This window comes from Fistularia commersonii, chromosome 26 (genome assembly GCF_037954325.1).
Source record: "Fistularia commersonii isolate RoL2024-O1a breed Wild chromosome 26, RoL_Fcom_v1.0, whole genome shotgun sequence".
Classification (NCBI taxonomy): Eukaryota; Metazoa; Chordata; class Actinopteri; order Syngnathiformes; family Fistulariidae; genus Fistularia; species Fistularia commersonii.
In genome coordinates this window covers 13713-22334 of record NC_141309.1, presented here as the reverse complement: position 1 = coordinate 22334, position 8622 = coordinate 13713, and positions in this window count along the sequence as shown.

The window sequence follows — 8622 nt, the reverse complement described above, 5'->3', positions numbered from 1 at the left end:
TATGTATCTATGAAGTTATGTAAGTGTCTATACATATATGTATGTATATATGTAGGAATATATTGTGTATGTGTGCATTCATAGACACGTGCATGCATACACAAGTGCATGCTTGCGAGCATGAATGTATACATGCTTGCGTGTATGCATGCATACGTGAGTGCAAGAGTGCAAGCATGTGTGTGTTTATGAGAGTATCAGTCATGCATGCATTCCTACACGCATGTATGGATCCCTGCCTCCATGCAGGCATATATATGTACATATATGAATGTAAACATGTGGGTATCTATGTGTGTATACATGTATATATGTATGTGTGTGTTATATGTAGCAATGTATGTGTGTTTACATGTATGTATGTATTAGTGTGTATATACAGTATACCCTTGTTTTTCACGGTGGTTACGTTCCAAAAAGAACCCGTGATAGGCAACATCCGTGAAGTAGAGACCTTTATTTTTTTTTTTCCCAATTTTTATACAATTAAATACTCTATTATACATAGAAAACAAAGGACAAACCATTTTACAGGCTCAATCATTTGTTTCACAAATAAAAGTACTGTACTTTAGAAACGTTTTTTTTCAACAAATAACTTCTGCACTGTACTGTGAATTAATAATTTTAATCATCACTGTGAACGGAAGGCTTCAAATTGCGTAGATTAGCACCGGCCACCGCCAACCGAGTAATTGGATTGAACGGGAGAAAATTAAAAATGATTATGAAAAAAATACAAAGTACAGTCGGACAAATAGTGACTCAAGTGTATTTCACTGCTCTTCAGACTGAGCCGCTGCATCCTGATTCCGCTCTGCAGTGTTTTCTTCTTTTGAAGCCGGCGGTGCAGGTGTGTTTGTTCGGGAGAAGAACAGAGTGATAGGCAGTTGTTCTCGCTCTTTTTTCTTCTCTGCAAAAAGATCCCTATACACCGACATGCCACCATCGATTATGTTGGAGAACTGTAATGAATGGCTCATCAAAGGGTCCCATTCTTGAGCTACTCGCTGAAGTTCAGTGGCCATTCTCGGCATGGTTGCTAAGCGACCAAGTGTTAGTCCTTCCTCCTCATCTTTAGCCACACTTGTGTCCTCTTCTTCCTCTTCTCTTTCATCGTCGCTTTGTGGTTTTGTCATTTCTGCCAGGTCTGCATCGGTCAGCGGATGTGCGTTTGCATCAAGCAGGGCATTTATGTCATCGGACTCATTCACAGCTGTATCTACGGCAGAGTGATGGACCTCGTTAAGCGAGCCTCCGGTTGGGTTTTGCACTGCCTCTGGCCACAGTTTTTTCCAGCAGGCATTTAAAGTTTCAGTTTTCATCTCCTGAATGGCCCTCTAAATGTTTTGGGGACATGATGCGATGGTGTATCCTCGCCAGTAGTCCTTAAGTGAGAAATCTCGATCCAAGTCCATAGCGTCAATAAGATGTTGCAGGGTGTTGCGCGTATAGAGAGCCTTGAAGGCACGGATGATGCCTTGGTCCATGGGCTGAATCGGGGATGTAGTGGTTGGCGGTAGAAATTCGATTTGCACACAATCATATGCCAAATCATCAGCGTGACCTCCGGCGTTGTCAAGGAGCAGAAGCACTTTAAAGTCTAGTCCCTTTCCTCTCAAATAACACTTGACCTCGGGGATGAAACAGTTTTTGAACCAATCCAGATTGAGCGCTTTTGTCATCCAAGCCTTTGCATTGTACATCCAGTAAACGGACAAATCATCCTTATTTTTGTTTTTCAGTGCTCTGGGATTTTTAGACCTATAAATAAGCCCTGGTTTAATCATGAAACCTGCAGCATTTCTTCACATAACCAGAGTCAAACGATCTTTTTGAGCTTTAAATCCTGGGGCTTTGGCTTCTTCCTGCATGATGGAGGTGCGGGAGGGCATTCGTTTCCAAAATAAGCCAGTCTCATCCATGTTAAAAACTTGTTCAGGCTTATATCCCCCTTCCTCAATGATCACTTTGAACTTATTGTTCACGAACGCTACTGCTTCAGCGGTATTCGCAGAGGCCATCTCTCCGTGCAGAGAAACATTTTTAAGTCCAAAGCGTTTCTTAAAGTTTTCAAACCAGCCCTTGCTGGCATTAAATGCGCTTGGTACTGCCTGAACAGCTCTTGTTGATGGCCCGGCATCCTCCTCTTCCCTGTAACAGTCAGCAAAGTTTTGATACAGAAATCTCACTTTAGTGCAGATTATGTTTGTATCCAACGTAATGTTTTTTTTTTTCCTGCAGTCATTAATCCACAGAACTAATGTAGACTCCATCCTTACCCTGGTCTTGTTGCGGACAGTTGCAACCCTTTTTGCATCCTTATTAAAACTTATTGCTGCTGTCGTCCTTATGTTTTTTTCTTCCTTCTTTATGGAATGAACGGAAGATTCATTAATTCCATAATGCCGACCTACAGCCGCATAGCTTTTACCTTCCCCTAGCATGTCCAGAAGTTTAACTTTAACTGCGATAGATAGCATCTTCCGCTGCCTTTTGGGCCCTGCCGCAGGTGCTTTTGTCAGTCCAGAGCGTTTGTCAACATTATGGGTTTCAGAGAAACTTGAAATTGCAAGAGAATTTGCACCTACGTAATGTAAATTTGGCAAGCTGTTTTATGTACGTGTACATATTAAACTGCAACGGTATTGACGCACAGGAAGAGAAAAAGCGGAGTGAATTTTTAGCCAATCAGAATGCAGAACACAATGCACGATGCAAATCAGTGAAGTAGCGAAACCGTGAAAAGTAAACCGTGTTATAGCGAGGAATCACTCTCAATGTATATGTTTACGTATGGATGTGTGTGTATACATGTATGTGTGTGTGTATATATATATGTATGTATATACAATTGCATTCATGAATACATACACACATACATACATGCGTGCATACATGCTTGCAGGCCTATATGTATGTGCGCATACTACCCCTAACCCTGTGAGTCTGCATGTCTAAGTGCATGCATGCCGATATGCGTGCGTGTGTGCATCTATGAATGTGTGCATGCTTGAATGCAAGTGTGCATATGTCAATGCATGAGTGCGAAAGTGCATGCATGTATGTATGCATGCAAGTTTGTGTGCATGCACATGCGTTTGATTGCGTGTGTGTGTATGGGTATGTGCGTGCATGCATGTGTTTGTGCGTGCATGCATGCTGCATGTATGCATGCATGCATGCGCATGTGTGTGTGCCTGTGTGCATGAATGCACACAATCATGTGCATGTATACACACATGCACACACATATTCAAGCATTGAAACACACATGCATACACTCACCGGCCACTTTATTAGGTACACCTGTCCAACTGCTTGTTAACACTTAGTTTTTAATCAGCCAATCACATGGCGGCAACTCAGTGCATTTAGGCATGTAGACGTGGTCAAGACAATCTCCTGCAGTTCAAACTGACCATCAGTCTGGGGAAATAAGGTGATTTGAGTGACTTTGAAGGAGGCATGGTTGTTGGTGCCAGAAGGGCTGGTCTGAGTATTTCAGAAACTGCTGATCTACTGGGATTTTCACGCACAACCATCTCTAGGGTTTCCAGAGAATGCTCTGCAAAAGAAAAAAATATCCAGTGAGCGGCAGTTCTGTGGACGGAAATGCCTTGTTGATGCCAGAGGTCAGAGGAGAATGGCCAGACTGGTTCGAGATGATAGAAAGGCAACAGTGACTCAAATAACCACCCGATACAACCAAGGTAGGCAGAAGAGCATCTCTGAACGCACAGTACGTCCAACTTTGAGGCAGATGGGCTACAGCAGCAGAAGACCACGCCGGGTGCCAATCCTTTCAATTAAGAACAGGAAACTGTGGCTACAATTTGCACAAGCTCATTGAAATTGGACAATTGAAGATTGGAAAAACGTCGCCTGGTCTGATGAGTCTCGATTTCTGCTGCGACATTCGGATTGTTGGGTCAGAATTTGGCATCAACAACATGAAAGCATGGATCCATCCTGCCTTGTATCAATGGTTCAGGCTGGTGGTGGTGGTGTAATGGTGTGGGGAATATTTTCTTGGCACTCTCTGGGCCCCTTGGTACCACTTGAGCATCGTTGCAACGCCACAGCCTACCTGAGTATTGGTGCTGACCATGTCCATCCCTTTATGTCCACAATGTACCCAACTTCTGATGGCTACTTTCAGCAGGATAATGCACCATGTCATAAAGCTGGAATCATCTCAGACTGGTTGCTTGAACATGACAATGAGTTCACTGTACTCAAATGGCCTCCACAGTCACCAGATCTCAATCCAATAGAGCGTCTTAGGGATGTGGTGGAACGGGAGATTGTCATCATGGATGTGCAGCCGACAAATCTGCGCCAACTTTGTGATGCCATCATGTCAATATGGACCAAACTCTCTGAGGAATGCTTCCAGCACCTTGTTGAATCTATGCCACCAAGATTTGAGGCAGTTCTGAAGGCAAAAGGGGGTCCAACCCGTTACTAGCATGGTGTACCTTATAAAGTGTCCGGTGAGTGTACATACATACATTCACACCTGCATGCATTCCTGAACGCATGTATGGATACCTACCTCCACGCATGCATGTAGGTATGCATGTACATGTGCATACGTGCAGGCATATACACACACGCATGCATGCATGTATATATGTATGTATGTATATATGTGTGGATGTATATGTAACCCCTGGGACATTTAGTGTTTCTTTTACTACTTGTGATTGGGCTTTGAATCGTCTTGTCAGTTTTCCTGTTTCCAGTTGGCTGGGGGGCGGGAGTAAGGTGGGTGAGGTGCAACCAGGTTTGGGTGTGAGGAGAGACGAGGAGCAGCAGGAGAGCAGCAGGTGCGGCTCTGCGGCAGATGCACCCGGAGGACTTGCTGGATTGGAAAAGTCCGGGTTCTTCTTGATGTAAAGTGCGGAGGGTCAAACATTGTACCTGCTATAGTGACCGGACTGCGGTACAACACGGAAAGAAGAACTGTGAAGACTTGGCCGTCGTGTTGGTTAGCTAGCTAAGCTAACTAGCTCTCTACCCGCGGAAGACAATCCACGGCAGCCCCGATAGCGCTCCAGGTGACCCGGAAAAGCCTGGTAGCTCCTCCGAGGGGAACGGCGACCAGCCCGTCCCGCCCGCCGCCTCAGCCGATTCCTCCAGTTTATACTGTCAGGAGCTGGACTAAAGAACACTGACATTGATTCTTCTCCAAGCGTGAGTACTTCGCTTCAGTTTGCTAACGAACTCTGCTCAGAGGGAGAATTCGTCTCTTATTTTTCCTCCTACCAATCAAAGTAACGGGCCTGTACGTTTTTCGGCTCCCACGTTCTTCAGCGTCGATCAGGCCTGCAACTGGGGGTTTATTTTGCTTTAATTTTTCTATCTGATCAGCAGCTGGTGTGTAGGTTTGGGCTCATAATTTAAAGTGTTATACAAAGGTTCATAGTTTCATTTGTATTTTCTTCAGACGCAGTCTCATTTCTCTTTAATAAATTACAAATAATTTTTGTAAAGTGCTTCGGTGATTGGTATTTTTTGCGATCTTTGAAGGGGTGAAAACATTTTACCACACAAAGGGGAATAATTCTCGACCCAGGCCGCTGACCTCATAATAGGGTTAGAGAAGCGCTACATATATATAATGTTTGTATATATGTAGGTATGTATGTGTGTATACGTGTATGTATAAGAATAAGAACAACTTTATTTATCCTGACGGAAATTGTTGTGCCAGAGTTTCAGGTAAAAACATAACAATAATAAATAATGGTAGGAAGGAGGGAGAATAAGAAATACAAATAAAACCATAAAGTGTCAAAGTCAAGGCTATAAAGTGTTTGAAGGTCTTAAAAAGTACAAAGATTTTAAGATTCCCTCCGGCTGAAGGAAGAGGAATTAAAAAGTCTGATAGCCTCAGGTAGGAAAGACGTCCTGTGGCGTTCAGTGGAGCTCCTTGGTGGTATCAATCTACAACTGAAAGAGCTCTGATAGGACGTCAGTGTCCATGCAGGGGGTGATGGACGTTGTCCATGATGCTGAGGAGCTTCTCTGACACCTGCACAACAGACTCCAGCTCCACTCCCAGGACAGATCCAGCTCTCCTGATGAGCTTGTTGAGTCTGTTGGTGTCAGCTGTCTTAAGCCTGCTGCCCCAGCACACATCAGCGTAGAAGATGACACTGGACACCACCGAGTGGTAAAACATCTGCAGCATGGTCCTGCAGACGTTGAAAGATCTGAGCCTCCTGAGGAAGAACAGGCGTATCTGACCCTTCTCGAAGATGGCATTGGTGTTCAAGGTCCAGTCCAGTTTATTGTCCAAGTGGACATCCAGGTATTTGTGGGTGTCCACAATGTCCACTTCTGTACCCCTGATGGTGACTGGATTCAGGTGGGTCCTTTGTTTCCTGAAATCCACCACTAGCTCCTTTGTCTTAGACACATTGAGCTGCAGGTGGTTCAGTCCACACCACTCCACAAACCTGTCCACCACACTCCTGTACTCCTCCTCCTGGCTTCCGTTGATGCAGCCCACGATGGCAGGGTCATCTGAGAATTTCTGCAGGTGGCAGGACTGCGAGGAGAACCTGAAGTCTGAGGTGTAGAGTGTAAACAGGAGCTGGTATGTGAACTGCAAGGGGTCCAGCGAAGGTCCGACAACAGTACGAAGTTGCCTCAGGACGAGCCTCTCCAGCGACCTCATGACGTGTGATGTCAGGGCCACTGGTCTGTAGTCGCTGTGTGTGCTGGGATTCTTCTTCTTGGGCACTGGGACCAGGCATGAGGTTTTCCATCGGTCAGGGACAACCATCTGGATCAGGCTCAGGTTGAAGAGATGTGTGAAGATCCCACACAGCTGAGAGGCACATCCTTTCAGCACTCTGGGGCTAAGGCCGTCAGGGCCAGGGGCTTTCCTGGGACTGAGCTCTCTTCTCACCTCCCAAGCGGTGAAGGTGACAGGAGGGGATGGAGAGAGTCCCAGTTGGGGGCAGGAGGGCTGAGGTGTCTTAGAGGTGTCTTAGAGGTGAGGGGTGAGGGCACAGGGGAAGGAAAGTCCTGAGCGAAGCCGGAGGGAGGGTGGGCAGAGGCTCCTTCATGAAATCAGTCGAAAAACAGGTTTAGTTTGTTGGCCTCGTGCAGGTCTCCTTCCATCATCTGGCTTGCCTGTTTTCCATGGCCAGTGATGGTTTTCAACCCTCTCCACACCTCCCTCATGTTGTTCTGCTGGAGTTTGCTCTCCAGCTTTCTCCTGTAACTGTCCTTGTCCTCTGTAATCTTCTCCCTCAGCTCAGTCTGCACCTTCTTCAGCTCCTCTCTATCTCCGCTCCTGAATGCCGCCTTCTTCCTGTTCAGCGTGTCCTTAATGTCCTTAGTCACCCAGGGTTTGTTATTTGTGAAACAACACAACATCTTGGTGGGGATGATGTTGTCAGTGCAGAAGTTCACATAGTCTGTAATGCAGGCAGAGAGTTTTTCAATGTCCTCTCCCTGATCTTTGCAGAGCACATCCCAGTCAGGCGTCTCAAAGCATCCCTGAAGAGTCAGTTCTGCCTCCTGTGACCACCTTCATACAGTTCTGGTGATCACAGGTTGCCGCTGGACTTCAGGAACATAGCGAGGCTTTAAGTGGACCAGGTTGTGGTCTGCCCTGCCCAGAGCAGGGAGAGCTGTGCAGCTGTATGCGTCTGTGGCATTGGCATACAGCAAGTCCAGGGTTTTATTGTCTCTAGTCCTGCAGTCCACAAACTGTTTGAAAGTGGGCAGAGAAGATGACAATGTGGCGTTAGGGTTAGAGATCCCCAGAGATGGCTATGAAGGCACTGGGGTGCTGAGTCTGGAATCTTGCGAACATTGAGCTGATGACGTCATTAGCCCCGGTGCAACGGCAGACGGTGGGATGTAAACCGTTATGATGATGGCGTGGGAAAACTCTCTGGGCAGATAGTACGGCCGGAGACTCACTGCCAATAGTACGATGTCCGGGCTGCACACACGCTCCCTCACCGTGACGTGTCCGGGGTTGCACCACTTGTTGTTTACAAACACAGCGACACCTCCTCCTCTCTTCTTGCCGCTGCCGGCACAACTCCGGTCCCCTTGGACCAACTGAAAGCCGGGTAAACTCACCACAGAGTCCGGTATGTTGCTGTTTAGCCAAGTCTCTGTGAAGCACAACACCGAGGCCTCACGAAACACACCGTCGCTCCGTGTGAGTGCCGTTAGCTCCTCCAACGTGTTGCCCGGCGATCTCACGTTTCCCATCACAATGGAGGGGAGATGCGGCCTGTATCTCCTCTTCCTCAGCTCCCGTCTCCTCCCGGCTCTGCAGCCCCGGTATTTCCTCCGTAGCACCTTAGGGATTTCGTGCCTCTCCCCCATCCTGCCGCTGCATCTCAGCTCCATCGGCTGATCCCAGGTGTAAACAATGGAGCCGTTGCGCTGCTCTGCCAGAACCGGGATCCGACTCAAAAAAGTGCTCCAAGCACGGCAAGAACAAGAAATAGCGTAATGGAGCAACATCTCTTGTTTTGGCAAATTCTTAACTAAATTGTTACTAAAGCAAGAAGAAGTAAGTACAAAAAAAGGATGAAAATTTAGGAAAGAGACACTAAGGTGAGGAGAAACTCTGGCAGGCAG